Here is a 9,796-nt window from a genome sequence, read left to right on the forward strand (position 1 = left end):
CGGTTTGTCGTGTCCTTGCGACAGTCTACTCACAGTCTCGATGAACCGGCTGTCTCCGTCTTCATTATCAGACGTCGAATGACCAACCATGACATGACAAACATTTATTTGATTGTGACATTGGTTAAGCCTACATTGAACTACAAGAGACCCCCTCCCTCGACTGGCCTGGGGGTTTCGGAAGTGTTTGCGGTAGACAATGAGATCAGCGGTAATTATGGAGAATGAGCGTCTTCTGTGGATAGGCACCAACTTGCCTTCACGGAAGGCATTGGGACGCGCAGCACTTCCAACCCATTGCCTATTGGTACGCGGTCCATAAAAGAAAACCCTCGAGGCGCAGGGCAGGCAGGCTGGCTACCGATATGGACAGGGAATAGACACGAGGAGGAGATGAGAGGACATTGGTAAGACAAGAGGTAACCTTGGCTACATTCTCGATGATGCACTTTTTACGCTTTTGTAAGAACTTTCCTGTCCACTTTCTCCTGGTTACTTCTTGGAAACAGAAGTCAGTTTGTTTCTCAATGTTTTCTCAGATCGGCTACAACTCGACGTGGACGGTTCAACACATGCAGTCACAAAGGTAGGCTGGTTGAAGGGATAATCAATTTTCTTTAGCTTAGGGGTCGAGCTACTTTAGTGGTGAGAATATTGGCTAGATTTTCTGAAATCTGGTTGTTCTGAAAATAATGTAATAGAATGTGTTTGCTTGCAGGGCAAAATAGAATGCCACATTCCAATGCGCTTATCACATTTGTTTATTCTGTAAATTAAACTGATGAAAGTTGTAAGACTATTCTACTTGATCATTAAAGTTAAGGCTGTGGCTAAACTATAGATAGGCTACTGCAGAATTATGGGGTAAGTGGTGGTCCTGTGTGTGTGGTAGCGCTCAACAAAGTGTGTGGTCTCGCGGCTTGGCGCAGCCAGGCTCTCACGGTCGGAAGATTTTGGCTCCAGATCACTGGAATGCGCCTGGCGTTTTGCTCTCTTTTAAAAACACAACGGTCGCTCATAAACTAAATTACACTTGTCTATTTTAACACAGAACCGTGAACCAACCATAATGTTAAACGAAACGGGTTTTGAGAAAGGTTTCTGTAGTTTAGCTGTGGGTTTTTTAGCCTTTTGGAAGAGAGAAGGGACAGCCTGGTCTCATGGACTAGACGTAACATATTCAACGAAAATCCGGGACACTCAAATTAGTATATGTTAAGTTTGGTTATATAAGATCGAGGGTTACTTAATGCAACAATGAAAGGAAGGTGGTATAATGCGAACCCAAAGGTTCAACCCAAAGGTTGCGTGTTCAAATCTCATCACCGAAGTCTAGCAACAAAGGTTGTGTGTTCGAATCTCATCACGGACAACTTTTCAACTACTTACTACTTTATAGCTACATTTCAACTACTTAGCATGTTAGCTTACCCTAACCTTAAGCCTTTAACCTAACTCCTAATCTTAATGGAAATATTCACCCATTTTGAATGTTATATTGTTTTTGTGCAGCTCTGAGCAATGTTGTATCGATTCCCGGGTCATTTAATGTTTTCATGTGTATCTGAGCTATTGCCATTCAAGCAGGCAGAAATTAGGTTGGGATGACGTAGCATTGCGATAAAGCTGCTCTCACGACACTGGAAGTTAATAGGAATACGACATTTGGATCGCGAAAATGTCTATCGTACATGTCAGATTTCGATACTGGCCAATGTCATAACGCGGGAGGTTGTCTTCTCTTGAATGAGCCATTGCAATATTCCTACCTTGAGAAATGTCTGCCTCTTCAGTCCAGGGTGCATTGCATGGTGCCGTTGCATGGCTGTTGGGAATGCCAGACTCAACTCTGCGAGGCACATCGGTCTGCCGGTTGAAGATGGTGAAATTGTAGTCTCCTAAGTTGATAGTGCAGTTTGTTTAGGCTATTTTACAGCCAACTAGCTTCTTAACATGCTGATATTGGCTTTGGTATTATTGTGTGTAGCTACATTTGCTAGATAGCTAGCCAGCCAGCAAACGGAGAGCGTTGCATTGTGGGTTTTGACTAGAGCTGCAACAGATTTCCACAACGATTTTCACATGTTGCTATCAACCTTATTATAATGATAAAAATAAACATTTGTTCACAAAAAAGTATTGTTCTCACATATTAGTGTTATTTAACACTGTAAATTATAGGAATGAGGGGTTTTGGTGGATTTTTCTCTTAACCCTAACCCCTAGCCTAGCTAACATTAGCCACCTAGCTAATGTTAGCCACCTAGACACCTTGCTAACATTAGCCACAACAAATTGGAATTCCTAACATATACATATTGCAAATTCGTATAATTCCCGAGTGGCGCAGTGGTCTAAGGCGCTGCATCGCAGTGCTAGCTGTGCCACTAGAGATCCTGGTTCGAATCCAGGCTCTGTCGTAGCTGGCCGTGACCGGGAGTCCCATGGGGCGGCGCACAATTGGCCCGGCGTCGTCCAGGGTAGGGGAGGGAATGGCCGGCAGGGATGTAGCTCAGTTGGTAGAGCATGGTGTTTGCAACGCCAGGGTTGTGGGTTCGATTCCCAGTATGAAAAAAATAAAAAATAATAATGTATGCACTCACTAACTGTAAGTCGCTCTGGATAAGAGCGTCTGCTAAAATGACTAAAATGTAATATTGTACTATTTGCAATTCGTAACATATCATACGAATTGTAATTCGTAACATATACGAAATGAATGATGGACATCCACAAATTAATACGTATCATACCAAACTTAACATTTAATACTAATTTGGGTCTCTCGGATTTTCGTTTACTATGTTATATCTACCCCTGAGTCTAGGTTGGAGGGGAGGAGGGTTGGTATGTGAGGAGAGGAGAGGGGGAATTCTTGTGTGTTTTGGAATGCGATTACCCTGGGGAGAACCCATGACTGAAAAGAGGGAGAGGGAGAGAAGGGGCCAGAAAGAAGAATGAGGCAAGTTCTGAAAGGACTACACGCATTCCTCGGCTTCCTCATTAGTTCTAAACGACATTTCGGTTGCTGACATGTTGTTTCGTCTTCACATGACACTGTCAGTGCTGATGGATCTGCTGACTGACAGCCCAGTGTCCAAGGGAAAGTAGTCAGATGACGAAGACTAACTAGGCTACTAGCACTCTCACCTATTTTACAGCAAAACTACTGTTTCTTTCACTCAAAGGTCAGTCTTTTAAAGAAATAGAAAAGCACTAGGTCATGATTAGGCTACCACCAGCACATTTCTTTGTTTACACTGCAATATTTTAGATATAGCACAAGCCTAATGTAAAATGCTGTCACAGTTATAGGCAAGTTTGGATTTCTGGCCTGCTTTTTCAAATCACACACACACATATATATATATATATATATAATAGGCTTCAGTAATTCATATAATAGTGTAGCATCAAAGACATATGTCTACCAGAGTTGACTATGGTTAGAGCATTAATGGGGGTGCTGGATTAGCATAAAATCATCTGAGATTACCCACTCTTCGACGCCTGCCTACAAAAGCAATCACCCACTCACAAATTACAATTATCCTAATGAGCAACCCGATCCTGAAGTGGAATTCTATCAGCTCTCAGCACCCACATCAGATTGGAATGACTAGTCTACCACACATTCCTCAACATTTTATGTTGCAATGAAAAGAGGAGATAACATGTGGTGCATTTGGTGTGTGTGTGTAGACTTGTGGATGTGTTACAGTTAGTGATGTGCAGGGTGCAGTATCTCCTGTATTGTAGGTGTGTTTGTCAGATGTTTGAGGTGGAGGACCTGTGTGAGAGGACTAGAGAGTGAGTGAGTGTCCATGGGGGCAGTGTTTCACTGTTTCCCTCCCCATAGGGGCAGATGAGAGGCAGGGGCTCGAGTAGAGAGTAGAACCACCCCCTCCTCCTCCTACAGCCCCCACCCCACCCCTCTGAGATCCATCTCTACATGCACACACACTGAATCACACAGATAACTCCTCCACTTTCAACATCCCTATTTGATAAGTACCCTTGGCTCCAGGTTTCCATGGCAACATACTGCAGAACGTAGCACAGGAAGAACCAATGGAAAACCTGCAGTAGGTCACATGATGGCCAAACACATTTTGACAGAACTACCATAGATGAATTGTATTCATTTATTTGATTATGGAAAGATATAATGAAAACACGGACACAATGAATTATCAAGAGTCAGATGCAACCCAATATGATTGCTCTGTAATTGAGATCATGGCACTTGCATTGGCCATAATTATTTTCATGGCACTTTCTCTGGGTCAGTTGCTACATAGAAAACCAACTCCCCTAGTTTTTCTCAATGCGTGTCCTCTTCCAAGCCTCCCCATTCACAAAAATGTCAGTTACTTGCACCTCCAGACCTGTCATTGGCCAGACTGAGAAAGCCCAGCCCCCTAATGCTACCGGCTCCTTTTAAAGAAGTCTGCCATCTCCATGTCACACTGCGTGACTGAGTGACTTCCTGTCACACATGCATACTGAAGTATGTGGATTCATTGAGAGATAAAGGATAGCAGGAGTACATGATGGACGCCGGTAAGAAAAAAGCCACAGAACAGGTGATACATTGAAACAGAGACGGGTAGGAAATGAGAGAGAGAGAGGAAGAGACAAATGGAAAGAAAGAGAGAACACTGGGACCTGCCTCAAGACTGACCCATCTACAGCGTATTACTTGTTGAACACACTGGAATGCTGTTTCACATGGAATCTCTCTCTTCCCCTCCCCCTCTCTGCCCCCCCTCTCTCTTCTTTTCCCCCTCTCCCTCTCTCTTCCCCTCCCCCTCTCTCTGCCCCCTCTCTCGCTCCTCCTCCCCCTCTCTCTGCCCCCTCTCTCTCTCTTCTTCCCCCTCTCTATCCTCTCTCACTCTTCTTCCCCCTCTCTCTTTCTCCGCAGAGGAAAGAAAGGTGACATGGAAAAGAGCTGCCACTGAGAGGAAGAAGAGAGAGAGAGAGAAAGTGAACGGTGAATCTGGACTGAAAGAGATGCCAGGACCCCTGGGCCTGGGAAATGCACACACATCAAACAGTGAGTACAAAACCAGTTGGGGTGAGTGTGTGTCATCGTGGTTATTTATCCGTCAGATCTTTTACTAGTTATACATTTTTTGGTGTGTGTGCAGGAGTGTGTGTGTGGTTGTAACCCTGTTGTAATGTATGGTAATGTATTAGGGCTGGGGTTTTGCTCTTATACCCTCTGAGCAAATGGCTATGTTATGAATGAATGGACTTGGCCTCTGGAGGAACAGTGTGTGCCATGTTCTTACGGACCCTGACTTTATCAATGGGCTACATGAGAGAGACCTGGCATTGGCTGGGGACAGGAGCCAATCAAAATACAGCATGTTAGTAGTAGAAGTCAGGATGAATGAATCAGAATAAATGAATGAATGAACCAGAGATGATGAAGGTGAGTGTGTGTGTACAAACACTGAACCAGTTGGTTGATTGCAGGCCCATAGCTGTGAGAAACCCATCGGGACAATGAACAGGGCTAAAATTAGCAGTCAAGGCCACCTGTCTGCAACACGGCCAGAGAGAGGGAACAGGAAGGAAACGAAGAGGGGGAGGGAGAAAAGGGGGCAATTGATGGCACAGCTCACACTTACCCCTGCAGAAAAGTTGCAGCTCTCTCTTCAAATACCTCTGAGAGGGTTAGTGCTCACATGGTGGTGTAAAGACATCATCATTTTTATCTGAGTTCTGCTAACTCTTCAACATCTTATCATGCCCCCTCTAGTTTCCTGTCTACCTGATAGCAAACAAGCCAGGGAGTCTCCTGTCTCTCACCTGCTGCCCCTACCTTTCCCCCAGTCTGGTAGGTAGTAGGAACCTAGTCATAGACTGCGTTTGCAGAGCTGGTTGTAAATGGAACTAGCATTTAAAGCCTCGGTTCAAAGAAGCCTGCGAGTCACATGATCCATCTCATGGTGGACTTGACTATTCATTTAGGGCTCTATTCAATCAGATCCGCTTTGGCCGACATCCGCATAGCGGTTGTTTTGGCGGTGTCAAGCGTGGAACTGTGTTAGAGCTGTCAAATCCACAAGTGGCTCCTGGCATTATACCTAAAGCGGACATTGCCATTGGCTGAACGGAGTCGCATTAACAGAAATCCCATGCAGCCTTCTTTAGTTCGAAACACTGGAATGTGTATTCCGTTTAATGATTTTTCAATTTGAGCGTAGTTATTTCTATGTAGCCTAAACTTTCTCATTCTGAATTTCTAACGCGTGGGTGTGGCTTCGTGACAATTATCGCAAGAGCAGCTGCTCACTGATTTGACGGCTCCAACCCAGTTCCACTTCCGACACCGCCAAAACATCCGCTATGCAGGTGTCTGCAATCACTGTTTAAAGCTTGATCTGGTTCAATCGAGGCCTTGGTGTTTTCTGCTCTGTTCATTATAGCAAGACGGGTCAGAGGGGAACACAGAGGAGTCAGTGGATAGCAGTTAAGGGGTCTTGACATTTCAAGGTAATTTCAGATTGAGCCAACATCTGCAGCGTTTACCGTGAGTTGTCAGCAACGCTCTACCTGCGCGATCGTATTGAATCCTAGCCTATGTCACAAGTGATAGTCCCTCAACACACAAACCTGACTGTTTAGTGTCTCCATACCCATAGATGGCAGTTGACCACCCCCTTCCCTGGGCCTCAAGATTTCAACCAAAGAGAGGCAGTAATAGAGGGGGCCACCCCATAGAGATAGATAGAGGACTCATCATGGATATAACCCGTTTTTTTAGCATTGACATTGTTATTGGACATTACCATCATTTTAATGTAGTCAAGTAGACAACTGGGTGGGGATTCCTATGGGTTGTAGCCTCAATGGTGCTGCCCATGCTGTCACAGATGCTATAATGGCACAGATATAAAGATGAGTCCTCTATCAATCTCTAAGGTCCGGAGCCTGCTGGTTTTCTGTTCTTCCTGATAATTAATTGCACACACCTGGTGTTCCTGGTCTAAATCAGTCCCTGATTAGAAGGGAACAATGCAATGGAACTGGGTTCGAGGTCCAGAGTTGAGTTTGAGGGGTCTATGGCATCATATTGTATAATCTCCCTCCTAGTGAGACCTACATCATGTGTCAAATTCACTCAGACACCATCACATAAGGTCACACTGCACAAACATGTGTGGGAGGGGCTAAATGTATGGGAAAATAACAGGGTTTATCACTAATACCTGGGGGTTGGGGTTAGGTTAAGGTGGGGTAGCACTTTGCTCCCGTTTGACTTTCCATTCTCTTCCACCCAAGGCCACCAGATTCCCTTTGATCTTCTGTTTCCATGTCACAACAGGCTGATTAAGGGATAATCAATCTCCCTCTGACTAGAACTACTCAGTATAAAAATAACAGACAGATAGGAACTATTAACCTGGAAGAGCTGTGGTCAATTGAGCTCCATTGACTGCATGTCAATTTCTGCATTGAATGTAAATTCTATGCAGTTGACCTCTCTCTCTGTTCACTGTATAGGTATGAAGCTGCCTGGACCTGATGACAGCGCTGCTATACACAGCCACAGACTGGCTGCACAGTGACAATACTCCCTGCAGAAAAACACCCTCTTTGTAGGTGAATGAGTGGCCCAGTCGGGATTACTTACTGCAAGGCTCTTCTTTACCCTCCAACCGGTATACAGCTGGACTCCAGCAGTACTCCATCTCAGAGGCTAAAAACAGACAGAGACACCCTTAACAAGGCCTTATTAGATTAGACTCAAGTGATCCTCAGCTGGATGTTTAAATAAGTCACAAGCTTCCAGGTATTCAGTGCTAACCAAGTGACAAGAGACTGCCGTCTTTGCTTGGACTGTGCCAGGCAAGGCGGCCATTTTGGGTCCTTGTGGACGGACGGGCAGCCATACCGTGTTGGTGTCTATCAGCTGCTCAGTAGTCAGTGTAGATCCTGTGGGGCAGTCAGCAGCTACATCTGGCTACTGGGTCTCTGATGGCTGCCATGTTCTTCATGTCTTGAATATTGTGAATGTATCAATTATCAAATACAGTGGGGGGAAAAAAGTATTTAGTCAGCCACCAATTGTGCAAGTTCTCCCACTTAAAAAGATGAGAGGCCTGTAATTTTCGTCATAGGTACACGTCTACTATGACAGACAAATTGAGAAAACAAAATCCAGAAAATCACATTGTAGGATTTTTTATGAATTTATTTGCAAATTATGGTGGAAAATAAGTATTTGGTCACCTACAAACAAGCACGATTTCTGGCTCTCACAGACCTGTAACTTCTTCTTTAAGAGGCTCCTCTGTCCTCCACTCGTTACCTGTATTAATGGCACCTGTTTGAACTTGTTATCAGTATAAAAGACACCTGTCCACAACCTCAAACAGTCACACTCCAAAATCCACTATGGCCAAGACCAAAGAGCTGTCAAAGGACACCAGAAACAAAATTGTAGACCGGCACCAGGCTGGGAAGACTGAATCTGCAATAGGTAAGCAGCTTGGTTTGAAGAAATCAACTGTGGGAGCAATTATTAGGAAATGGAAGACATACAAGACCACTGATAATCTCCCTCGATCTGGGGCTCCACGCAAGATCTCACCCCGTGGGGTCAAAATGATCACAAGAACGGTGAGCAAAAATCCCAGAACCACACGGGGGGACCTAGTGAATGACCTGCAGAGAGCTGGGACCAAAGTAACAAAGCCTACCATCAGTAACACACTACGCCGCCAGGGACTCAAATCCTGCAGTGCCAAATGTGTCCCCCTGCTTAAGCCAGTACATGTCCAGGCCCGTCTGAAGTTTGCTAGAGTGCATTTGGATGATCCAGAAGAGGATTGGGAGAATGTCATATGGTCAGATAAAACCAAAATAGAACTTTTTGGTAAAAACTCAACTCGTCGTGTTTGGAGGACAAAGAATGCTGAGTTGCATCCAAAGAACACCATACCTACTGTGAAGCATGGGGGTAGAAACATCATGCTTTGGGGCTGTTTTTCTGCAAAGGGACCAGGACGACTGATCCGTGTAAAGGAAAGAATGAATGGGGCCATGTATCGTGAGATTTTGAGTGAAAACCTCCTTCCATCAGCAAGGGCATTGAAGATGAAACGTGGCTGGGTCTTTCAGCATGACAATGATCCCAAACACACCGCCCGGGCAACGAAGGAGTGGCTTCGTAAGAAGCATTTCAAGGTCCTGGAGTGGCCTAGCCAGTCTCAACCCCATAGAAAATCTTTGGAGGGAGTTGAAAGTCAGTGTTGCCTGGTGACAGCCCCAAAACATCACTGCTCTAGAGGAGATCTGCATGGAGGAATGGGTCAAAATACCAGCAACAGTATGTGAAAACCTTGTGAAGACTTCCAGAAAACGTTTGACCTGTGTCATTGCCAACAAAGGGTATATAAAAGTATTGAGAAACTTTTGTTATTGACCAAATACTTATTTTCCACCATAATTTGCAAATAAATTCATTAAAAATCCTACAATGTGATTTTCTGGATTTTTTTTCTCTCATTTTGTCTGTCATAGTTGACGTGTACCTATGATGAAAATTACATGCCTCATCTTTAAGTGGGAGAACTTGCACAATTGGTGGCTGACTAAATACTTTTTTCCCCACTGTACATGTACAGTGATTCGGATATAGTATATCTTGTATTTTAAATACAGCTATCTATAGTTCAGTTTGCTGGTAGGGTGTTGACCTGGCATACAGTGTAGAATTCTGTGTGGGTCATTGTACAGCTACATTGTCTGCTGGGTTTTAGGCCCTACTCAAATAATCTCT

The 9,796-nt window shown here is 44.4% G+C and overlaps 1 long non-coding RNA gene across 1 annotated transcript; it reads left to right on the forward strand.

Annotated features, from left to right (window-relative positions):
- The first annotated feature begins 345 nt into the window (after positions 1–345).
- On the forward strand, positions 346–8,105 carry LOC121556931. Its single transcript, XR_005998252.2, has 4 exons — positions 346–419; positions 540–586; positions 4,925–5,056; positions 7,516–8,105. It is a non-coding gene; the product is annotated as an uncharacterized LOC121556931 (long non-coding RNA).
- The last annotated feature ends 1,691 nt before the right edge of the window (positions 8,106–9,796 follow it).

This window comes from Coregonus clupeaformis, chromosome 9 (assembly GCF_020615455.1).
Source record: "Coregonus clupeaformis isolate EN_2021a chromosome 9, ASM2061545v1, whole genome shotgun sequence".
Classification (NCBI taxonomy): domain Eukaryota; kingdom Metazoa; phylum Chordata; class Actinopteri; order Salmoniformes; family Salmonidae; genus Coregonus; species Coregonus clupeaformis.